This window comes from Pseudophryne corroboree, chromosome 3 (genome assembly GCF_028390025.1).
Source record: "Pseudophryne corroboree isolate aPseCor3 chromosome 3, aPseCor3.hap2, whole genome shotgun sequence".
NCBI lineage: Eukaryota > Metazoa > Chordata > Amphibia > Anura > Myobatrachidae > Pseudophryne > Pseudophryne corroboree.
In genome coordinates, this window is record NC_086446.1 from 718,249,029 (window position 1) to 718,275,146 (window position 26,118).

Here is a 26,118-nt window from a genome sequence, read left to right on the forward strand (position 1 = left end):
TGCCAAGGCCGATGCCCAATGTCATAGTACAGAGCATGTCAAATCCAAAACACCAAATATCAGAAAAAAAAGGACTCCAAAACCTAAAATAAAATTGTCGGAGGAGAAGCGTAAACTTGCCAATATGCCATTTACGACACGGAGTGGCAAGGAACGGCTGAGGCCCTGGCCTATGTTCATGGCTAGTGGTTCAGCTTCACATGAGGATGGAAGCACTCAGCCTCTCGCTAGAAAAATGAAAAGACTCAAGCTGGCAAAAGCAGCACAGCAAAGAACTGTGCATTCTTCGAAATCCCAAATCCACAAGGAGAGTCCAATTGTGTCGGTTGCGATGCCTGACCTTCCCAACACTGGACGTGAAGAGCATGCGCCTTCCACCATTTGCACGCCCCCTGCAAGTGCTGGAAGGAGCACCCGCAGTCCAGTTCCTGATAGTCAGATTGAAGATGTCAGTGTTGAAGTACACCAGGATGAGGAGGATATGGGTGTTGCTGGCGCTGGGGAGGAAATTGACCAGGAGGATTCTGATGGTGAGGTGGTTTGTTTAAGTCAGGCACCCGGGGAGACACCTGTTGTCCGTGGGAGGAATATGGCCGTTGACATGCCAGGTGAAAATACCAAAAAAATCAGCTCTTCGGTGTGGAGGTATTTCACCAGAAATGCGGACAACAGGTGTCAAGCCGTGTGTTCCCTTTGTCAAGCTGTAATAAGTAGGGGTAAGGACGTTAACCATCTCGGAACATCCTCCCTTATACGTCACCTGCAGCGCATTCATAATAAGTCAGTGACAAGTTCAAAAACTTTGGGTGACAGCGGAAGCAGTCCACTGACCAGTAAATCCCTTCCTCTTGTAACCAAGCTCACGCAAACCACCCCACCAACTCCCTCAGTGTCAATTTCCTCCTTCCCCAGGAATGCCAATAGTCCTGCAGGCCATGTCACTGGCAATTCTGACGAGTCCTCTCCTGCCTGGGATTCCTCCGATGCATCCTTGCGTGTAACACCTACTGCTGCTGGCGCTGCTGTTGTTGCCGCTGGGAGTCGATGGTCATCCCAGAGGGGAAGTCGTAAGCCCACTTGTACTACTTCCAGTAAGCAATTGACTGTTCAACAGTCCTTTGCGAGGAAGATGAAATATCACAGCAGTCATCCTACTGCAAAGCGGATAACTGAGGCCTTGACAACTATGTTGGTGTTAGACGTGCGTCCGGTATCCGCCGTTAGTTCACAGGGAACTAGACAATTTATTGAGGCAGTGTGCCCCCGTTACCAAATACCATCTAGGTTCCACTTCTCTAGGCAGGCGATACCGAGAATGTACACGGACGTCAGAAAAAGACTCACCAGTGTCCTAAAAAATGCAGTTGTACCCAATGTCCACTTAACCACGGACATGTGGACAAGTGGAGCAGGGCAGGGTCAGGACTATATGACTGTGACAGCCCACTGGGTAGATGTATGGACTCCCGCCGCAAGAACAGCAGCGGCGGCACCAGTAGCAGCATCTCGCAAACGCCAACTCTTTCCTAGGCAGGCTACGCTTTGTATCACCGCTTTCCAGAATACGCACACAGCTGAAAACCTCTTACGGCAACTGAGGAAGATCATCGCGGAATGGCTTACCCCAATTGGACTCTCCTGTGGATTTGTGGCATCGGACAACGCCAGCAATATTGTGTGTGCATTAAATATGGGCAAATTCCAGCACGTCCCATGTTTTGCACATACCTTGAATTTGGTGGTGCAGAATTTTTTAAAAAACGACAGGGGCGTGCAAGAGATGCTGTCGGTGGCCAGAAGAATTGCGGGACACTTTCGGCGTACAGGCACCACGTACAGAAGACTGGAGCACCACCAAAAACTACTGAACCTGCCCTGCCATCATCTGAAGCAAGAAGTGGTAACGAGGTGGAATTCAACCCTCTATATGCTTCAGAGGTTGGAGGAGCAGCAAAAGGCCATTCAAGCCTATACAATTGAGCACGATATAGTAGGTGGAATGCACCTGTCTCAAGCGCAGTGGAGAATGATTTCAACGTTGTGCAAGGTTCTGATGCCCTTTGAACTTGCCACACGTGAAGTCAGTTCAGACACTGCCAGCCTGAGTCAGGTCATTCCCCTCATCAGGCTTTTGCAGAAGAAGCTGGAGACATTGAAGGAGGAGCTAACACGGAGCGATTCCGCTAGGCATGTGGGACTTGTGGATGGAGCCCTTAATTCGCTTAACAAGGATTCACGGGTGGTCAATCTGTTGAAATCAGAGCACTACATTTTGGCCACCGTGCTCGATCCTAGATTTAAAGCCTACCTTGGATCTCTCTTTCCGGCAGACACAAGTCTGCTGGGGTTGAAAGACCTGCTGGTGACAAAATTGTCAAGTCAAGCGGAACGCGACCTGTCAACATCTCCTCCTTCACATTCTCCCGCAACTGGGGGTGCGAGGAAAAGGCTCAGAATTCCGAGCCCACCCGCTGGCGGTGATGCAGGGCAGTCTGGAGCGACTGCTGATGCTGACATCTGGTCCGGACTGAAGGACCTGACAACGATTACGGACATGTCGTCTACTGTCACTGCATATGATTCTCTCAACATTGATAGAATGGTGGAGGATTATATGAGTGACCGCATCCAAGTAGGCACGTCACACAGTCCGTACTTATACTGGCAGGAAAAAGAGGCAATTTGGAGGCCCTTGCACAAACTGGCTTTATTCTACCTAAGTTGCCCTCCCACAAGTGTGTACTCCGAAAGAGTGTTTAGTGCCGCCGCTCACCTTGTCAGCAATCGGCGTACGAGGTTACATCCAGAAAATGTGGAGAAGATGATGTTCATTAAAATGAATTATAATCAATTCCTCCGCGGAGACATTGACCAGCAGCAATTGCCTCCACAAAGTACACAGGGAGCTGAGATGGTGGATTCCAGTGGGGACGAATTGATAATCTGTGAGGAGGGGGATGTACACGGTGATATATCGGAGGGTGATGATGAGGTGGACATCTTGCCTCTGTAGAGCCAGTTTGTGCAAGGAGAGATTAATTGCTTCTTTTTTGGGGGGGTCCAAACCAACCCGTCATATCAGTCACAGTCGTGTGGCAGACCCTGTCACTGAAATGATGGGTTGGTTAAAGTGTGCATGTCCTGTTTTGTTTATACAACATAAGGGTGGGTGGGAGGGCCCAAGGACAATTCCATCTTGCACCTCTTTTTTCTTTTCTTTTTCTTTGCATCATGTGCTGATTGGGGAGGGTTTTTTGGAAGGGACATCCTGCGTGACACTGCAGTGCCACTCCTAAATGGGCCCGGTGTTTGTGTCGGCCACTAGGGTCGCTAATCTTACTCACACAGTCAGCTACCTCATTGCGCCTCTTTTTTTCTTTGCGTCATGTGCTGTTTGGGGAGGGTTTTTTGGAAGGGACATCCTGCGTGACACTGCAGTGCCACTCCTAGATGGGCCCGGTGTTTGTGTCGGCCACTAGGGTCGCTAATCTTACTCACACAGCTACCTCATTGCGCCTCTTTTTTTCTTTGCGTCATGTGCTGTTTGGGGAGGGTTTTTTGGAAGGGACATCCTGCGTGACACTGCAGTGCCACTCCTAGATGGGCCCGGTGTTTGTGTCGGCCACTAGGGTCGCTAATCTTACTCACACAGCTACCTCATTGCGCCTCTTTTTTTCTTTGCGTCATGTGCTGTTTGGGGAGGGTTTTTTGGAAGGGCCATCCTGCGTGACACTGCAGTGCCACTCCTAGATGGGCCCGGTGTTTGTGTCGGCCACTAGGGTCGCTAATCTTACTCACACAGCTACCTCATTGCGCCTCTTTTTTTCTTTGCGTCATGTGCTGTTTGGGGAGGGTTTTTTGGAAGGGACATCCTGCGTGACACTGCAGTGCCACTCCTAGATGGGCCCGGTGTTTGTGTCGGCCACTAGGGTCGCTTATCTTACTCACACAGCGACCTCGGTGCAAATTTTAGGACTAAAAATAATATTGTGAGGTGTGAGGTATTCAGAATAGACTGAAAATGAGTGGAAATTATGGTTTTTGAGGTTAATAATACTTTGGGATCAAAATGACCCCCAAATTCTATGATTTAAGCTGTTTTTTAGTGTTTTTTGAAAAAAATACCCGAATCCAAAACACACCCGAATCCGACAAAAAAAATTCGGTGAGGTTTTGCCAAAACGCGTTCGAACCCAAAACACGGCCGCGGAACCGAACCCAAAACCAAAACACAAAACCCGAAAAATTTCAGGCGCTCATCTCTAATAATGACGGACCTGCTGGACACTGTCAGCACTGCAGACTCCTAAACTACTAGTATGAAGAAGATAGAAATATAATGAATGACGGACCTGCTGGACACTGTCAGCAGAATGCGTTTATAGAATAAAAAAAAAAAACACCACACGAGTGTTTAACTTTTTCAGGCAGACAATATACTGGTGGTCACTGCTGGTCAGTCACACTGGCACTCTGGCAGCAAAAGTGTGCACTGTTAAATATGTACTCCTGCTATAACTGCTCCCCAGTCTCCCCCACAATTAAGCTGTGTGAGCAGTGAGCACTACTCAGCACAGTCAGATATACATAGATGATATTATCATGCAGCACACTGAGGCTGAGCACAGATATGGTATGTGACTGTGTATCGTTTTTTTTCAGGCAGAGAACGGATTATATTAAATAATAAATAAAACTGGTGGTCACTAGTATAACTATCAGCAAAACTCTGCACTCTCTGAGTACTCCTAATGCTCCAGTAAATCAAGTGTCTCACTCTCTATCTAAACGGAGAGGACGCCAGCCACGTCCTCTCCCTATCAATCTCAATGCTCGTGTGAAAATGGCGGCGACGCGCGGCTCCTTATATAGAATCCGAGTCTCGCGATAGAATACGAGCCTCGCGAGAATCCGACAGCGGGATGATGACGTTCGGGCGCGCTCGGGTTAGCCGAGCAAGGCGGGAAGATCCGAGTCTGCCTCGGACCCGTGTAAAAAGCGTGAAGTTAGGGGGGGTTCGGTTTCCGAGAAACCGAACCCGCTCATCACTACTAATAACTCCCTCCATGAGTCCAGCACTGATCTGCCAGCACTGGCAACTCACTGATTCATGTGCAGTCTCTGCAACACATTCCAGTACAAATGAGTCATGACTCATGTGCCGAGACACTGACTCGAGACACTTCACTGAACTGAGTCATGTGTCTCAAATCAGTTCAGTGAATCACTTTGCCCATCACTAGTGGGCTGTACTAATTAGTTACCCAATCAATGAGCTTGAAATTGGTGACATCATCATGGAACAAAACGGCTGCACCCTTGTGAGTAGGTGACAGACATGTACACTCTAAACGAGTGAGAGAAAATGGTAACTGGGGACTGGCGGCAAAAATGCAGACATGTCGCCACCACATTGGGGGCGTGTCTCAGCCTGCGACTGTGATCCTGTACGCAGCTGCACCACCTTAGGGCTAAGCAGAAATTTCATAATTGACTGATCTGTGGTGGACGCTGCGTCTGTGTACGCAACCGCTGGGATTTGCACAGCCGCCACCGGGCGTCTCAATATTCATCCAGACGTATTTGCACATTTTTGCACAGCTGCTGCATACTAATTCACAGCTGAGGATGCATTAGTGTATATCTCTGAATCAAGCCTATGGGGCACAGATTGACTTTCATGTGGGTTTTTCCAAAGGGCATAATATGATGGGCCACCATCTATGAATGTGCAATAAATAGGTGTACTGTGCGAAATGTAAAGCTGTGAAAGCCCCAGTATTTAGAACTTTTGCAAATATTCTGTTGTGGGTAAATGTTGGGTTTATAATGGAGGGAAAAGGAGTGCACACTCAGATAGGTCTGTAAAAATATTCTTTTGAAAGAAAAATATATATTTTGGAATTTTTCTACATTTTCTTTCTCAGAAATGTGCAAGTTTTATCTGATAATGATTACATTAGGTGTCAGGGCCTAATTCAGAGATGGATGGTGGTTTAACTGTGCATGACCAGATCCGTACCGAGCATGTGCAGTCCCGGTTCTGCATCGTCACATGCAGTGCCCATAAGCAGCAGCAAGTTTGCTTGCGCAAACTGAGGATTACTCAGATAGCCAATCACTGGCATATCTATAATGGGTGCAGTTTGTGCGGTGCACATGGACCCCCAGGGTCTAGGGGGGCCCACACCAGACACCCTGCACCATACTTGCCTACCCTCCCGGAATGGCCGGGAGGCTCCCGAAAATCGGGTGACCCTCCCGGTCCCCCGGAAAGGTGGGCAAGCCTCCCGCTTTCCCCTCGGCCGCCCGCAGCAGAGAATAAGTGGGCGGCCCGAGGGGGTCCGATGACGCGATTCGCGCTGAATCGCGTCATCGTAGCTCCGCCCCCCGCTATGCAGCTCCTCGTTTCTTGGCACAGCGGGGGGTGGAGTCACGATAACGCGACCCTGATGCCACGCCCCGGACCGCCCATCCTGCTGCCGACCACGCCCCTGAACCGCCCATCCTGCTGACGGCCACGCCCCCATGCACCTACAACGCTGCCTCCTCCCGGAGGAGGAGGCAGCAAAGTAGGTAAGTATGCCCTGCACCCATTTTTTCAATACTTACTTTCCGGAGGCCCACGACGTCGGCAGCAGCAGCGCTGCAGAAACCATCGGGAAAATGGCACAGTGGCCAGTTTCCTGGCGTTTTGTGCATGCACAGTGGGAAACTACCAGGAAAATGATCGCCGCATAATTTTTCCGGAGACCTGCACATGCACACTAGACTCTGGTACAGCGCTAGGCTCCCCTAGTGACCCTAGTGCCCAGAGTCTATTGCTCTGCCGGGTAGAGAGGAGGGGGCTCAGATGGAGACTGCACGCGGGCCTCTTCCTCTATTGATGCGCCCCTGTAACCAATGTTCATGCAGAGTGATACGATGCTGCCAGGGCCGGTTCTGTGATCTGTGGCGCCCCGGGCAAAATATGGGGGGCGTGGCTTCGATTGGGGGCGTGGTCAGCTCGCTGAAAGAAAAAATAAAAATAAATAAAAACTATACTTACCATCCCCGTTCCTGATCCAGACCCCCTCCGCCGGCGGCGCCGCTCTTCTCCTCTCCTCTGTTCTCTTCGATCTATGGGAGAGACGTTATTACGTCTCTCCCATAGAACAGCATAGACACTAGAGGTCAATTATGACCCCTAGTGTCTGTGCCACTATGCTGTGCGGTGCGCGATGACGTCATCGCGCATCGCACAGCAGAGGTCCTCAAGACGAAGGGAAACTAGACCGTAGCGTCTAGTTTCCCTTCATGGAGAGGACCTTTGCTGTGCGGTGCGCGATGACGTCATCGCGCACCGCACAACTAAGGTCCTCTCCATGAAGGGAAACTAGACGCTACGCGTCTGGTTCCCTTCAAAGCGGGGGGGGCACAGCAGGGCACTACGGGGGGCACAGTGGCGGATCTTGCCCTGGTGCGGCGCCCTCCGGATGGCGCCGGCGCCCTCCGGAAGGCGGCGCCCCGGGCAAAAGTACCGCTTGCCCGTGGCAAGAACCGCCACTGGATGCTGCAGCGGATCACACAAGCATGCAGGATGCCTCCTGATGCAGCTGCTGCGCTTACTGCATCCGTCTCTGAATCAGGTACACACAGCAGGTACACAGGGCAACCATCAGGGGGGGTCTGCAGGGACTGGAGTCCCGGGCCCTTACAGAGAGGGGCGCTCACACCCAGGGCCGGCGACAGGGGGGGTCAAAGGGGACACCTGTACCGGGCCCCAAGGATCAGAGGGGCCCCAAGTATATGCCACTTAGTGTCCAGCAGGGAATCATCATGGAGTTATTGGGGAGAGACAGACCGTGGTGTGTGTGGGGGAGGAAGGAGAGATATACATATTTATATCTCTGTATACTGTAGATAAATAAAAATAGATATATTTATTTAATAACAGTTTATTATATAGCGCAGCAAATTCCGTTGCTCTGAGGGGGCCCCAGAGATATCACTGTACCGGACCCCAAGATGTCTGTTGCCGGCCCTGCTCACACCTGGCTCCTACCGCCCATACGTGGATAGCTGTACCAGGCTGCGCAACAACAGCGGCCTGATGCCCAGGAAGGACTCCTTAAAACAAGCCTTCCCTGTGCATCAGCTCTATGTAATTCATTCCTGCAGGTCCACAACGCTCCACTGTATGTAACGTCATAATGTGTGACATCACATAGGGGTGGAGTGGTGCGGAAGAAACTTTTTTTTTTTTTGGGGGGGGGGGGGGAGGGGGACCACTGTCTGTTTTGTCAGTCCCGGGCCCCACGATTTCTGATGGCAGCCCTGCAAGTACATATCCTTTCCCTGTTTGTATACTGTGCCTCCGTCCTATGCGCATCAGTATTCTTGAGACTAGACTGCACAGCCAGCGCACTTCCCACAGAGTATCATTCCAGTACTGTATGTGCACTTTCCAGAAGACAGAGTTCCAAAAACTGTCTGAAAACGTCTCTTCTTCTTGCTCACATTCATATTGTCTTTTCACTTAATTCTACACTGACACCTGCTGGCTAACGCTTGCAGAGCGCAGAGGGGCAAATGCAGGAGCTTCACTGACCTTTACACACAAATATACTGTATAATCTCCAAACCTGCAGAAAATATCTCACATCTATAATAGAGCCAGAAACCTTAAGGGCTCGGACACAACTACAGTTCCCACTTTTTTGTTGCTTTTAATAAATGCATGAAATCAATATTAAAATTATATCAGATCAGTTTTACATACACAGAGCAGTGCCTCTTACAGACTAGTAACCATAGGAAAAATTTGAACAAATAATTTTAAACCAAAACAATTAAAAGCACAAAACACTTCCAATAGGACTGTTTGGGGGATATTCAATTGTTTGAGAAGTCAGTTGGGTGTTTTGTTTTTCCTATCTAATAGACACGAAAAAACAGACACCCAATCGACTTTTCAAACATTTGAATTCCCCCCTTTGAATTCATTCATTCACATTTTCAATTTCTTTAAGTGTAAATAAGTTTATTTTTTAAATAACATTCAAAAATATCCAGAGCTAGAGTATTTTTCTTTTGGGTAGGTACTTAAAAGAGTGCCAAGTACTTCCATAGAGGATTCCTAAGTCCTCATCTTCATTGGTAACATTGAGGAGAAGATTAATGTACCATGATCTCTTTGGTGACACGGACCGACCTACTGTTATGTAGTGTTATTTTGGGATCCGATTAGGATCCTGGCGGTTGGGATCCTGTTAGTCGAAATAACGAGACTGGAATCCTAAAATTACTTGGAATGCCGGCGCCGGAATCCCGGCATTGATCGCTATCCCGGCGCCAGGTTCCCGACCACTAATACCATCCCAAATTTTATGTGATGCCATTCAAAATAGGATAATGTTAAACTTGCAGAGGCCAAAATTGGGGCTCATAAAATTGGGAGAACATGATTAACCATTTATATACTGTTTAAGTATTTAAAGGAGAACTCTTACCAGATTTTGATCTCTGGAACTTCACAATTACCAAGTTGCATCAGGGATTTTTGTAGTATCCTGGTGTCCATGCCTGAAGCATCTTGGAAGGTAACAGGTAGTAATGATTGGGGAATAACAAATCTAGGTGAGGGAGCCCTAGTATACAGGAGGGAGGATTTCTGGTAAAATGTCCCAATTATTAACACATGGTGAAAATATTGTGTAAAATCATTTGCATTTATATCTACAATTGTTGCAAAAATGCCTTTGCGTATAGAGTGAACTTATTTATGTTTGGTACAATCACTTAAAGGGCCAATTTTGAGCACGCAAATTACTGCAGGCAGCGTGGAAGCCATATTTGCTACCTTATGCTAAAGCTCCGGGAATCCATAGGGTTAATGCAGGGGATTGTGCGCCTAGAAGCGGTAAGCAGTGCCACCTACTGATAATATGCCAGCCGCTTCTACCACTTTCATTAGTATCAGCCGTTGCACCATACTTGTTTAACGCTATGGTGGTCATTCCGAGTTGTTCGCTCGTTGCCGATTTTCGCTATATTGCGATTAGTCGCTTACTGCGCATGCGCAAGGTTCGCAGAGTGCATGCGCTTAGTTATTTTACACAAAAGTTAGGTATTTTACTCACGGCATAACGAGGATTTTTCATCGTTCTGGTGATCGTACTGTGATTGACAGGAAGTGGGTGTTTCTGGGCGGAAACTTGCCGTTTTCTGGGCGTGTGCGAAAAAACGCGGGAGTGTCTGACGAAACGGGGGAGTGTCTGGGCGAACGCTGGGTGTGTTTGTGATGTCAAACCAGGAACGAAACTGACTGAACTGATCGCAATGGCTGAGTAAGTCTGGAGCTACTCAGAAACTGCTAAGAAATTTCTATTCGCAATTCTGCTAATCTTTCGTTTGCAATTCTGCTAAGCTAAGATACACTCCCAGAGGGCGGCGGCTTAGCGTGTGCAATGCTGCTAAAAGCAGCTAGCGAGCGAACAACTCGGAATGAGGGCCTATATCCATTATCAGCTGGATATAAATTTATGCTTGTGCACACATTCTAAAATTTCTTTACGATGCAATCTTATACAGTCTATGCAGTACATTTTTTTCTGCTCATGGACTCTCACCAGTGATCCGGAGGGACAGCAAGGGCTGAGATTTGGCTAGTGGCCACAGTGCCGTAACTAGCCATTTTAGCACTGTGTGCAAGAAACGACAGTGGCGCCCCCCCCATATAAGACAGGGGCAGTGCGCGCCGCAGGCGCGCAAAAAATTTATAGGGCGTGGCTTCACGGGAAGGGGCGTGGCCACAAAATAACAGCAATTCATACTACGGTGCACAGTAGTCTACATTATTCAAATTACGCTGCACAGTAGCGCCACTACAGCAGGTAGAGCCCCTTTTATACATTAGAGCAGACAGCGTCCCCCTTTTTACACATTACGGCAGCCAGTCCCCCTCTTTACACATTGCGGCAGCCAGGCCCCCTCTTTACACATTGCGGCAGCCAGGCACCCTTTTTACACATTGCGGCAGCCAGACCCCCTTTTTATACATTGTGGCAGCCAGTCCCCCTTTTTACACATTGCGGCAGCCAGGACCCCATTTTACACATTGCGGCAGCCAGTCCCCCTTTTTACACATTGCGGTAGCCAGGACCCCATTTTACACATTGCGGCAGCCAGGCCCCCTTTTTACACATTGCGGCAGCCAGACCCCCTTTTTATACATTGCGGCAGCCAAGACCCCTTTTTACACATTGCGGCAGACGGTGTCCCCCTGAGAGAGAGAGAGAAAGAGAGAAAGAGAAAGAGAGAGAGAGAGAGAGACATACTTACCTTGTCCCCGCTGACAGGCTCCTCGTGCAGCTCCCTCTCGGTGCAGGCTGTGTGAGGTGAGAAGGAGGAGGAGGGAGGGGGAGCAGGGAGCCGCAGCAGCGCTATTTGATTGGTAGTAAGCGCCGCTGCAGCATCCCCCTCTCCTTCTGTATTGGTTGCCTGGCGCTGCTGTGGATGCTGGGATGAAGGAACCGCATCCCAGCATCCATAGCAGCGCCGGGCAGCCAATACAGAAGGAGAGGGGGATGCTGCAGCGGCGCTTACTACCAATCAAATAGCGCTGCTGCGGCTCCCTGCTCCCCCTCCCTCCTCCTCCTTGAACCCGGCGCTGGTCTCTCTCCTCCAGCGCGGCGCACACAGAGGCGGCATGTAATGAGTCCATTTGACTCATTACATGCCGCTGGCCGTTGCGCCCCCAGGGCAACTGCGCTGTGTGCCAAGCCCCCTTGGCACACACGTAGTTACGGCCCTGAGTGGCCATATCACCTCTGCCTAACACTGGCAGAGCATATCCATCTATATGTTCCTTCCTACTTTCATCTATTGCATTCTCCTCTGAGTGATCTCTCATCAGTGATTCAGGGAGTCATTGCTTTCTTATCTAAACTACTATCATACCACACTGAAAACGCCCAATGCCATTCAATCTTGGAAGCTAAACAGTGTTGGGCTTGGTTAGTACCTGATGGGAGACTACCTGGGAATACCATGTATAGTAGAATCTTTCAATCACTTGTGAGACTCCGCGTCTAAAGGCCCATACACACTTGACGATGCACACATCGTTAACGACCGTCGTTAACGACTTCCCTTGAACTTCCCTTGAACAGCTGAGCAAACCACATGAGCATACACACTACCAACGACGAAAGATGAAAGACCAAAGACGAAAGATGAAAGACCAAAGACGAAAGATGAAAGACCAAAGACGAAAGACCATTCATCGTTAAAGCATCCAAGCTGAACAGTTTATTAAAATAATGAGCTGGTGAACAGTGGCTTGGTCGTTGGTCGTTGGTCTTTCACACCATACACATTCAACGTCGTCTCTGGTCGGTAACGACCATAGTGGAAATTGAGCATACATGCTCCACAGATGAACGATGGACGTTAACGTCCCGCGGGGCCGCGCATCGTTGGTCGTTGGATGCATACACACTTGACGATATAATGAACGACATCGTTCATGAGGGCTGAAATGAACGACATCGTTCATTTTATCGTCAAGTGTGTATGGGCCTTAACACTGACAGCAGAATCACATTGCTTTATTTTTTTCCATACTAGTTTTCATGATTTGTCGCAATCTCAGCTATTATACTTGATTCTGTCAATTAGACCATGTGACCTTACCAGGAGCTTTTTTCAGTCGGCCATTAAGGCACAAAAAGAATATCAGTGTACAGGTGCAGCGGCTTTGGTTCTTATTACCTCTAATAGGTCTCATTGAGATATTAATATAAGAATTCTGTTACTTACACCAAATATTTTTTATTTATTTTGAATGTTGTTTGTCTTTAATCTTGGATACCTGACCTTTTAATGATACCTAATAAATGTACGTTTTAAATCATTCCCCATATCCTTATCATTGTATATTTTTTCTCAAGAGTGAACCCATCAAGAGTCTTGCTTCTTTTCCACTTTGTTCAAATAGTTGCACCATACTTGTCTACTCTCGCATAAGTTTTCGGGTAGTCCTCCAGTCTCCCAGAAGAGTAGGCGGAGCTCCTGCCGGCTTCCCACTGAAGCGGGCAGGATTAAGAGACGATCACTTAAAACCCTGGCTCTGTATTGAAGGGGCAGGGCTTAATGTTGTGTCATTAAGCCCCGTCCCCTTAACGTGGACCAGTGAATCACAGTGTCTTGTCACTTTGGAGGGTGGGACATATTGAAATGAGAGGCTAAATCCCCCAAAGTGGCCAGCAGCGGAGAGGAGACATTGAAAGTCGATAAGTGTGTCTTGCACAAGCTACATAGTAGGTGCAAGAGATCCGGCAGAAATAGGCTTCCCTTACCCATATGCACCACTCAGAAGTGCACAGAGAATTACACACATGCTCAAGACACTCCCACAAATCGGGGCAGTTCGGCACATTTGCATTTGTAGCTGCCCTGAAACGCCCAATTTCATAGACAGACAGTGGGGTAAATTTACTAAGATGGGAGTTCTATTTAAGATGGGATGTTTCCCATAGCAACCAATCAGATTCTACTTCTCATTTAGCTAGCACCTTCTAGAAGATAATACCTGGAATTTGATTGGTCGCTATGGACAGCATCCCCTTTTAAATAGAACTCCCATCTTAGTAAATTTACCCCAGTATCTTAGTAAATTTACTCCAGTAAATTCTGACTCATCTGATGGAGATGGCAAAATTGTGTAAATCCTCAGCTGAACCAGTGCTGTATGCAAAAGCTCAGCATTTGCGTCCGGGCACAGAGATTCATCCAACTCAGAATCAGCCCCTAAATGTTTGCTGACAAGAGACTCTATCACTGCATAAACTCTAGTAAACCTTTCTACAAAGCCTCCCTTTCTGCACACGTAATAGATGGGAGATACTGTAACTGTTGCCTGAGAACCAGATGATAAAAGTTTAGTACGGAAGTGTTTCTGAATGAGTTAAAAAATAAAACCACATAAAATAAAGTCTCCGCCTACTGGAAAAAATGATGCAACAACTGCTCTGTGTACAAATACTGTCATCTTCAGCCCTCCTTCCCTTGTGTTCGCATTCATTCAGTCACATATAGTAAATCTGTGACTGTGATCTTATAGTTGTGAAACAGGCAATTGTGCATCGGCCTCTGAGTGCTGCTCTCTGCCAGAGATTATAGTGTGGTTGATACAATGTTTCGGACAACAAAATAACTTTTGCTTCTGGAGAATTTACTGATGGCCACATAAATCTTATCACCATTCTTGTTACTAGAAGAGTCTAGAGCAGGGGTGGGGGACCTTTTTTCTACCGAGGGCCATTTGGATATTTATAAAATCCTTCGGGGGCCATACAAAAATTCTCAACTTAAAAAATTACCCTGCCCCCCAGTAGGTCTGCCCCTTAGAGGTACTGTGTGTGCGTGCCGGAGGCGCGCACGTGCCAAAAAAATGGGTGTGGCCAGTTAAAATGGGACGTGATACACATATGCCCCCAATAGTGCGGTGCCAGATCCACAATTGCCCCCACAGTGCCAGGTATACAGATGCCCCCACAGTGCCAGGTATACAAATGCCCCTCACAGTGCCAGTTATACAAATGCCCCTCACAGTGCCAGGTATACAGATGCCCCCACAGTGCCACGTATACAAATGCCCCTCACAGTGCCAGGTATACAGATGTCCCCACAGTGCCAGGTATACAGATGCCCCCACAGTGCCAGGTATACAGATGTCCCCACAGTGCCAGGTATACAGATGCCCCCACAGTGCCAGGTATACAAATGCCCCTCACAGTGCCAGTTATACAGATGCCCCCACAGTGCCATGTATACAAATGCCCCCCACAGTGCCAGGTATACAAATGCCCCTCACAGTGCCAGGTATACAAATGCCCCTCACAGTGCCAGGTATACAGATGTCCCCACAGTGCCAGGTATACAGATGCCCCCACAGTGCCAGGTATACAGATGCCCTCCCCCCTCCCCTCCGTGCTGCTTACCGTGGGACACGGAGGAGAGCGCGGCTGTCGGGTGGGAGTGGCGGCGTGTAGTACTTCAAACCAGCCGCCGGTTCGAGAGCCAATCAGAGCTCGCGGACCGGCAGCCGCGGCTCCTGATTGGCTGCCGGTCCGCGAGCTCTGATTGGCTCACGGACTGGCGGCTGGTTTGCAGTACTACACGCCGCCGCTCCCACTCGATAGTCGCGCTCTCCTCCCTGTCTCCCTGTTCTGACAGCTGAGACACGCTGCCGCCGGACTGAGCGGCAGCGTGTCTCACTGACACAAGCTGGTGGGCCGGACCAAACGGCATACGGCCCGCGGGCCGGAGGTTCCCCACCCCTGGTCTAGAGGAGGAGTCTATGGGGGTAATTCAATTGTTTGAAAAGTCAGTTGGGTGTCTGTTCCTATCTAATAGACAGGGAAAAAACAGACATCCAACCGACTTTTCAAACAATTGAATTCCCCCCTATGTACTAAAACTTGGAGAGAGATAAGTACCAACCATGCAGCTTCTAACTGTCATTTTTCAAACACAGCCTGTAATCAGGGGCGTAAAGAGCCACGCCAGGCCCTGGTAATGTGTGTGTGTGTGTGTGTGTGTGTGTGTGTGTGTGTGTGTGTGGGGAGGGGGTGGAGTGGGGTGTCTTAATTAGGGTGTGTGTCCATACCCCTTAAAAATAATAGACTGCAAAAACCTAATAATTGTGGCTTCATTGTAATGCATGGGGTAGGCGCAGGAGAGGCGCGGGGTAGGCCGGCTAGCACAATCTTCCCAGTGATATTTGGAAAGATGGCGCATGTGGACTAGAAAGTTAAGACTTTGGCACAGAGTCTTTGCTTTTAATGCGTGGACGCCATCTTCCGAAGATATCACTGGGAAGCAGGGGCGTCGGAATGGGGGTGGCAAGGGGGCAGCTCTCTCCCCCTAAACATGAGAGAGGTGCCATCCACCCGGATCAATCCCCTGTGTGTTCATGCCGCCACCAGTTGCAGCTGAACCCTCTGTACTGGTCAGCAGAGTCTGCAAAGCAGGGAGGCACTCTCCCCGCTCTGCAACTCTACTGTATTCCGCATCTACTGCTAGACGCTGACAGCGCCGTTGCCTGTCATACCATTTGACAAGCGCTGCGCCTGTCAAATGGTATGACAGGCAGTGGCGCTGTCAGCTTCTACCATGGCTTCCCAGCCCCAGCAGTGTCCCTGTTCAGGACAACAATTGATACACGCTAGCCGCGGCGGGAGAGAACGCATGCGCACAGGGGGGTGAATATCCAGCAAACCCCGACCCGCCACGATTGCTGCCTACAGCGGCACAGTCAGTGATGATTGCCGCACAATGGGAGACAGACGTTACACTCTGACTGGCGCTGTGACGTGTTGATGCCACACTGCACGTCTGCCCTGCCAGTGCGCTCCAATCCACGTGTGCCCTGCCACTGCTGCCACGCTAACACCACAGGCCCAGCCAAGGTAACCAGAAAAGTGCATATAGAGGTTTTTTAAAGACATCTAACTTCTTTACCTAAATGGGGGATGCGGTCAGGATCCCGCTGGACGGAATCCAGGCGGTCGAAATACAGACGCCGGAACCCCGACCGGCACAATCCCGACATATTCTCCCTCCGTGGGTGTCCACGACACCCATAGAGGGAGACTAAATTAGTGTGCCGAGCGTGGCGAGCCCACAAGGGGCTGCGTTCCGCTCGCCACCCCTGTCGGGATTGTGTGGTCGGGATTCCGGCATCGGTATTTCGATCGCTGGGATCCCGTCCGGCGGGATTTAGTACTGATCCCCTACATGGTACTGTATATATTTGTCTGCAGTATCAATTGCTTGGAATCTGTTTAGGGTTATAAACCACTGAGAAATCTTGTGGAACATAGTAGTTTAATTAAAATTAATAGAATGCAAGTTATGTAAATGTCATACGGTTCTACAAATTTAATGAGGCCATTTTACCTTCATCTAGACTATCAGTGATCCTGTTAGGTCAGTAATAACATTGCTTTTCCTGAAAAATATGGACAATCTTTCCTTTCACATCCGTACTGTAGCCTAGAGCTCCTTCTGACTAGTCAAGAGGTTGAACTGCACAGTAATATGAGACACATTCAGTGGTATCACTACCCAGGTGTCACCCGCAAAGGGGTGACGCCAAAATGCCAGCTCCTTTTCAGTGACAGGAGCCGGTACTGACAGTCTCTGCGGGGCAGCTCAGCATCTTCAGTACACTTGGAGTAATGAAAAGTGATGATACTCATACTGTGTGGCGTAATGTGAATTTCAGCACATACTATGTTTTCGTAATGTGAATTTTGTCTCATACCGTGTGCTGTAATGTGAATTTCAGATCATACTGTGTGGCGTAATGTGAATTTCGGCTCATACTGTGACGTAATGTGAATTTTGGCTCATACTGTGTGGCGTAATGTGAATTTTGGCTTATACTGTGTGGCGTAATGTGAATTTCGGCTCATATTGTGGCGTAATGTGAATTTTGGCTCATACTGTGTGGCGTAATGTGAATTTTGGATCATACTGTGTGGGGTAATGTGAATTTTGGCTCATACTGTGTGGCGTAATGTGAATTTCAGATCATACTGTGTGGCGTAATGTGAATTTTGGCTCATACTGTGTGGTGTAATGTGAATTTTGGATCATACTGTGTGGCGTAATGTGAATTTCGGCTTATACTGTGTGGTGTAATGTGAATTTCGGCTCATACTGTGTGGTGTAATGTGACCTTCGGCTCATACTGTGTGGTGTAATGTGAATTTCGGCTCATACTGTGTGGTGTAATGTGAATTTTGGCTCACACTGTGTGGCGCAATATACATTTCTGCCCATATTGTGTGGCATAATATGCATTTTGGCTCATTCTGTGTGGCGTAATGTGAATAAGGAGCGCTACTGTCAGTAGCTGGTGATCATGGGGTCATGTGACAAATGCTGGTGTCCTGCGGAGGAGTCTGATGGTATAGAAAGAGGCAGATATGGCTTTGATGACACATGTGTACATTTTAAACTTTAGTTGTGTTATATTAAAACTCAAATGTTTTGCCCGCTAAATCTCCATACTTTTTTAGAGTGGCCCACCCAAAATAGGCTGTAGGTGCTGGCGGGTGCAAGGGGTATGGGGGAGGGGGAGGGGAATGCATATGCACCTAGGCCCACCACTCTCTAGTTCCGTCACTAGGTCAGGGATAGGTTGGGGAAGTGTAAGCAGCGATAGGGTGCAGCGGCAACTAGGACTCAGGGTTATGCAGTACCGGCCGGTGGTCGCACCATTATGTATAATTTTATTTCTCTCGGGTGTATTATATCTAGTTTATTATTAGGAACATGGGAGAAATTAGATTAAGCCATGTGATTTTACTGAGAGAATGTAAAATAGTGCGAGACATGTACCTGAGCGGTGCTAGACACGTCCAAAAGGCGGTGCGAGACACGCCCAGGTGATGCTAGACACGCCCCTCCTGCAGTGCACCCCCTAATAAAATTAGCTGTGCACGCCTATGGAAAGGAGCTACAGCCGCGTCTAGTACTGCAGCCGTGCCTATTCACCGCCTGCTCCTGGTAAGTGGAAGTTGGGCACCCTTCGATCCCAAAATGGGGGGGTGTTTGAGTGTTGGGAATAGTGAGCAGCTGCTGAATGTTTTCACACTAGACCACCAGGGAAAACAGAGTTATTGGAAAATCTAAATTAACTGTACTGATTTTAAAAGCAATTTAATAGGAATCAGTATCAATGTGAATAAGTATGTACTGAATAAAGGTAGGAGGGTGGGTTTGGTTGCAGGTAGGAGGTGTTTGGGCTGTACCTGGCATTACATGTATAAGGTGCTCTACTGTAGCATAATGTGTATAAGGGGCTCTGCTGTGGTGTAATGATGTATAAGCGGTTCTTCTGTGTGGTGTGACGTGTATAAGGAGCTTTACTGTGTGTTGTACTGTGTATAAGGGTACTACTGTGCGTTATACTGTGACTAACGGATGCCACTGTGTGTTGTAATGTGACTAACGGACGCTACTGTCCACTGAAAAGTGATGTATGCTACTATGCACTGTAATGTGACTAAAGAATGCTACTGTGCAGTGTAATGTGACTAACGGATGCCACTGTGCACTGTAATGTGACTAACAGACGCTACTGTGCACTGAAAAGTGATTAGCGGATGCTACTATGCACTGCAATGTGACTAATGGACGCTACTGTGCAGTGTAATGTGACTAACGGACGCTACTGTGCACTGAAAAGTGATTAACGGATGCTACTGTGCACTGTAATGTGACTAACGAATGCTACTGTTCACTGCAATGTGACTAACGAATGCTACTGTGCACTGTAATGTGACTAACGAATGCTACTGTGCACTGTAATGTGACTAACGGATGCTACCGTGTAGTGTAATATGAGTAACAGGCGCCACTGTGTGCTGTAATGTGACTAACGAATGCTACTGTGCACTGTAATGTGACTAACGAATGCTACTGTGCGCTGTAATGTGACTAACGAATGCTACTGTGCACTGTAATGTGACTAACGAATGCTACTGTGTAGTGTAATATGAGTAACAGACGCCACTGTGTGCTGTAATGTGACTAACGAATGCTACTGTGCACTGTAATGTGACTAACGAATGCTACTGTGCAGTGTAATGTGACTAACGGACGCTACCGTGTAGTGTAATATGAGTAACAGACGCCACTGTGTGCTGTAATGTGACTAACGAATGCTACTGTGCACTGTAATGTGACTAACGAATGCTACTGTGCAGTGTAATGTGACTAACGGACGCTACTGTGCACTGAAAAGTGATTAACGGATGCTACTGTGCACTGTAATGTGACTAACGAATGCTACTGTTCACTGCAATGTGACTAACAAATGCTACTGTGCACTGTAATGTGACTAACGGACGCTACTGTGCACTGAAAAGTGATTAACGGATGCTACTGTGCACTGTAATGTGACTAACGAATGCTACTGTGTAGTGTAATATGAGTAACAGGCGCCACTGTGTGCTGTAATGTGACTAACGAATGCTACTGTGCACTGTAATGTGACTAATGGATGCTACTGTGCTGTGTAATGTGAGTAATGGACGCTACTGTGCGGTGTAATGTGAGTAATGGACGCTACTGTGCGGTGTAATATGAGTAGTGGACGCTACTGTGCGGTGTAATGTGAGTAATGGACGCTACTGTGCGGTGTAATATGAGTAATGGACGCTACTGTGCGGTGTAATGTGAGTAATGGACGCTACTGTGCGGTGTAATGTGAGTAAAGGACATAGAGTTCCGTACAGGTACAAGTGACCTGTCTAAGGTGGCCAGAAGTTAGGGGCGCCAAACTGAGATTTTATCTTGCCCCCCCAACCAAAAAACATTCTGACACCCCTGCTGGGAAGATGGTGCAGGCCTTAAGTATAGGTATACCGGGAGGGGCAGCAGGCCTTCCAGCAACCAAGGCCCGGCTAATTAGTACCCCCCTCTGCACCACTGCATATAACATGGCAGTTAGGAGCTGGTTGTCTGATACTTTATCTCCATCCACTTTATCTCTCTCCAAAGCTTAGTACCTTGAATATTTGTGAGGTTTGTAAATGAAAATCCATTGCTGAAGGTCTCGTCAACCAAAATATTGGCAATCAAATGTGTTCTTCTTGGCAGTGGTGGATTTTCAACTAGGTGCGTGAGGCGCTTGCCTAGGGGCGGCACTTTCTGGGGGGTGGTGCACCAACCTGATGAGGCCGGATGATTCTTTTTTTTATATCATTATAAATTATATAAACAATGTCGGCGTCTACAGTGCCGTATAGAGAAGGGGCCCCATCAGGAGGTGCACACCGGCCCCCTTCTCTGTTGAAATGCCCCTGATCAGGACGCTCCCAGCACTGCTGCACATCCTGGTACTTAACAGCCCCGCCTTTTCTGCGCAACGTTGTGATGTCTTGCTCGTAAGACATACTTGCCTACTTTTGAAAAAACATTTCAGGGATATTGTGAAAGCAACATCCATCAGCGCAAACGTATAGTTCTACATCGGAGAGGCGTGTCATGAAAATGACTTAAATGAAAATGAGCCCCAAAGTTAATACAATCTAATTGTTGTAGAAAAGGCACTGATATTTTGCAAGGTTTGTTTGTGTATTGTGCTTTACATGAGGTTACATATACTGTAAGTGGCCACAAGAAATCTTGTTAAAAATGCATGTAGCCATAGTGCCTTATAACCAATGCAGGGAAATGGCACAGATGATCTCATTTGCATGTATATATCTCTGATTTCTCTTTTTTCCCCACAAGAATGCAACAGCTGCATAATAGGGGTAAGCGGCAATAAGGGAGATTGCTGATCTATTCAGGGAGTGAGGGAGATTGCTACTATTTCAAGGAGACTCCTGCAGAATGAGGGAGGGTAGGCAGCTATGGCTTAAGGGGTAGGACTGGCATGGAGTGGCATAGGAACCTGTTACCACAATGAACAGGTAACTCCCTTCCTCATAACCAGCTTGGTCATCACCTGAAATACGCTGTGCTGCTGGACTTACGCTATTTGTCTGATTCACTACTGATTATCTTCCTTGCTTTTCAAAAGTGGGACACACTCATGAGCAGGAAATGACTGAAAGGCGCTCGGACCACTGTCAGATACACCACAATAAATGTGACCAGTTGCAGAAGAATACCTACTACATTAAACAGCTTTAATGTATCTGAAATATGGTCCATCTGAAAGTCCACTGCAGCTTTGCAGACTGACGTTTTCATTAGAGATGAGCGGGTTCGGTTCCTCGGAATCCGAACCCGCCCGAACTTCAGGGTTTTTTACACGGGTCCGAGCGACTCGGATCTTCCCGCCTTGCTCGGTTAACCCGAGCGCGCCCGAACGTCATCATCCCGCTGTCGGATTCTCGCGAGGCTCGGATTCTATCGCGAGACTCGGATTCTATATAAGGAGCCGCGCGTCGCCGCCATTTTCACACGTGCATTGAGATTGATAGGGAGAGGACGTGGCTGGCGTCCTCTCCGTTTATAGAGAAGAGAGTGAGACTAGAGTAGAGAGAGACACAGTATTTACTTTAGTAATTTTGGGGAGCATTAGGAGGAGTACTACTACTTGCTGAAGTGATAGTGTGACTGTATATCTGACTTGTGGGGGAGACAGTGGGGAGCAGTTAGAGTCTGAGAGCAGGAGTACATATTTTAACGTACAGTGCACACTTTTGCTGCCAGAGTGCCACACTGCCATTGTGACCACACTGACCACCAGTATATATTGTGATTGTCTGCTTAGGACTCGAGTACTACTTGCAAGTTGCTGATAGTGTGACCAGTGACCTGACCACCAGTTTAATTAATCACCACCAGTTTAATATATATATATATATATATATATATATATATATAATTGTATATAATATATATATAATTGTATACCACCTACCCGTGTTTTTTTTTTTTTCTTTCTTCTTGATACATACTACTATAGTAGCTTACTGTAGCAGTCTGCGGTGCTGCTGAGCTGACAGTGTCCAGCAGGTCCGTCATCAGTCATTACATAATAAATATATATACCTGTCCGGCTGCAGTACTAGTGATATTATATATATATATATATTAATTTCATCTCATTATCATCCAGTCTATATTAGCAGCAGACACAGTACGGTAGTCCACGGCTGTAGCTACCTCTGTGTCGGCAGTCGCTGGTCCATCCATAATTGTATACCACCTACCCGTGTTTTTTTTTTTTCTTTCTTCTTGATACATACTACTATAGTAGCTTACTGTAGCAGTCTGCGGTGCTGCTGAGCTGACAGTGTCCAGCAGGTCTGTCATCAGTCATTACATAATAAATATATATACCTGTCCGGCTGCAGTACTAGTGATATTATATATATATATATTAATTTCATCTCATTATCATCCAGTCTATATTAGCAGCAGACACAGTACGGTAGTCCACGGCTGTAGCTACCTCTGTGTCGGCAGTCGCTGGTCCATCCATAATTGTATACCACCTACCCGTGTTTTTTTTTTTCTTTCTTCTTGATACATACTACTATAGTAGCTTACTGTAGCAGTCTGCGGTGCTGCTGAGCTGACAGTGTCCAGCAGGTCCGTCATCAGTCATTACATAATAAATATATATACCTGTCCGGCTGCAGTACTAGTGATATTATATATATATATATTAATTTCATCTCATTATCATCCAGTCTATATTAGCAGCAGACACAGTACGGTAGTCCACGGCTGTAGCTACCTCTGTGTCGGCAGTCGCTGGTCCATCCATAATTGTATACCACCTACCCGTGTTTTTTTTTTTTCTTTCTTCTTGATACATACTACTATAGTAGCTTACTGTAGCAGTCTGCGGTGCTGCTGAGCTGACAGTGTCCAGCAGGTCCGTCATCAGTCATTACATAATAAATATATATACCTGTCCGGCTGCAGTACTAGTGATATTATATATATATATATATATTAATTTCATCTCATTATCATCCAGTCTATATTAGCAGCAGACACAGTACGGTAGTCCACGGCTGTAGCTACCTCTGTGTCGGCAGTCGCTGGTCCATCCATAATTGTATACCACCTACCCGTGGTTTTTTTTCTTTCTTTCTTCTTGATACATACTACTATAGTAGCTTACTGTAGCAGTCTGCGGTGCTGCTGAGCTGACAGTGTCCAGCAGGTCCATCATCAGTCATTACATAATAAATATATATACCTGTCCGGCTGCAGTACTAGTGATATTATATATATATATATTAATTTCATCTCATTATCATCCAGTCTATATTAGCAGCAGACACAGTACGGTAGTCCACGGCTGTAGCTACCTCTGTGTCGGCAGTCGCTGGTCCATCCATAATTGTATACCACCTACCCGTGTTTTTTTTTTTCTTTCTTCTTGATACATACTACTATAGTAGCTTACTGTAGCAGTCTGCGGTGCTGCTGAGCTGACAGTGTCCAGCAGGTCCGTCATCAGTCATTACATAATAAATATATATACCTGTCCGGCTGCAGTACTAGTGATATTCATCTCATTATCATCCAGTCTATATGAGCAGCAGACACAGTACGGTAGTCCACGGCTGTAGCTACCTCTGTGTCAGCAGTCGCTGGTCCATCCATAATTGTATACCACCTACCCGTGTTTTTTTTTTTTTCTTTCTTCTTGATACATACTACTATAGTAGCTTACTGTAGCAGTCTGCGGTGCTGCTGAGCTGACAGTGTCCATCAGGTCCGTCATCAGTCATTACATAATAAATATATATACCTGTCCGACTGCAGTACTAGTGATATTATATATATATATATTAATTTCATCTCATTATCATCCAGTCTATATTAACAGCAGACACAGTACGGTAGTCCACGGCTGTAGCTACCTCTGTGTCGGCAGTCGCTGGTCCATCCATAAGTATACTAGTATCCATCCATCTCCATTGTTTACCTGAGGTGCCTTTTAGTTGTGCCTATTAAAATATGGAGAACAAAAATGTTGAAGTTCCAAAATTAGGGAAAGATCAAGATCCACTTCCACCTCGTGCTGAAGCTGCTGCCACTAGTCATGGCCGAGACGATGAAATGCCAGCAACGTCGTCTGCCAAGGCCGATGCCCAATGTCATAGTACAGAGCATGTAAAATCCAAAACACCAAATATCAGTAAAAAAAGGACTCCAAAATCTAAAATAAAATTGTCGGAGGAGAAGCGTAAACTTGCCAATATGCCATTTACCACACGGAGTGGCAAGGAACGGCTGAGGCCCTGGCCTATGTTCATGGCTAGTGGTTCAGCTTCACATGAGGATGGAAGCACTCAGCCTCTCGCTAGAAAAATGAAAAGACTCAAGCTGGCAAAAGCACCGCAAAGAACTGTGCGTTCTTCGAAATCCCAAATCCACAAGGAGAGTCCAATTGTGTCGGTTGCGATGCCTGACCTTCCCAACACTGGACGTGAAGAGCATGCGCCTTCCACCATTTGCACGCCCCCTGCAAGTGCTGGAAGGAGCACCCGCAGTCCAGTTCCTGATAGTCAGATTGAAGATGTCAGTGTTGAAGTACACCAGGATGAGGAGGATATGGGTGTTGCTGGCGCTGGGGAGGAAATTGACAAGGAGGATTCTGATGGTGAGGTGGTTTGTTTAAGTCAGGCACCCGGGAAGACACCTGTTGTCCGTGGGAGGAATAGGGCCGTTGACATGCCTGGTGAAAATACAAAAAAAAACAGCTCTTCGGTGTGAAAGTATTTCACCAGAAATGCTGACAACATTTGTCAAGCCGTGTGTTGCCTTTGTCAAGCTGTAATAAGTAGGGGTAAGGACGTTAACCACCTCGGAACATCCTCCCTTATACGTCACCTGCAGCGCATTCATAATAAGTCAGTGACAAGTTAAAAAACTTTGGGCGACAGCGGAAGCAGTCCACTGACCAGTAAATCCCTTCCTCTTGTAACCAAGCTCACCCAAACCACCCCACCAACTCCCTCAGTGTCAATTTCCTCCTTCCCCAGGAATGCCAATAGTCCTGCAGGCCATGTCACTGGCAATTCTGACGAGTCCTCTCCTGCCTGGGATTCCTCCGATGCATCCTTGCGTGTAACGCCTACTGCTGCTGGCGCTGCTGTTGTTGCTGCTGGGAGTCGATGGTCATCCCAGAGGGGAAGTCGTAAGCCCACTTTTACTACTTCCACCAAGCAATTGACTGTCCAACAGTCCTTTGCGAGGAAGATGAAATATCACAGCAGTCATCCTGTTGCAAAGCGGACAACTGAGGCCTTGACAACTATGTTGGTGTTAGACGTGCGTCCGGTATCCGCCGTTAGTTCACAGGGAACTAGACAATTTCTTGAGGTAGTGTGCCACCGTTACCAAATACCATCTAGGTTCCACTTCTCTAGGCAGGCGATACCGAGAATGTACACGAACGTCAGAAAAAGACTCACCAGTGTCCTAAAAAATGCAGTTGTACCCAATGTCCACTTAACCACGGACATGTGGACAAGTGGAGCAGGGCAGGGTCAGGACTATATGACTGTGACAGCCCACTGGGTAGATGTATGGACTCCCGCCACAAGAACAGCAGCGGCGGCACCAGTAGCAGCATCT

At 47.5% G+C, this 26,118-nt stretch overlaps 1 pseudogene; it reads left to right on the forward strand.

The window, feature by feature from the left end:
• The first annotated feature begins 11,926 nt into the window (after positions 1–11,926).
• LOC134895463 (5S ribosomal RNA) lies at positions 11,927–12,044 on the forward strand (annotated as a pseudogene).
• Positions 12,045–26,118: the final 14,074 nt, after the last annotated feature.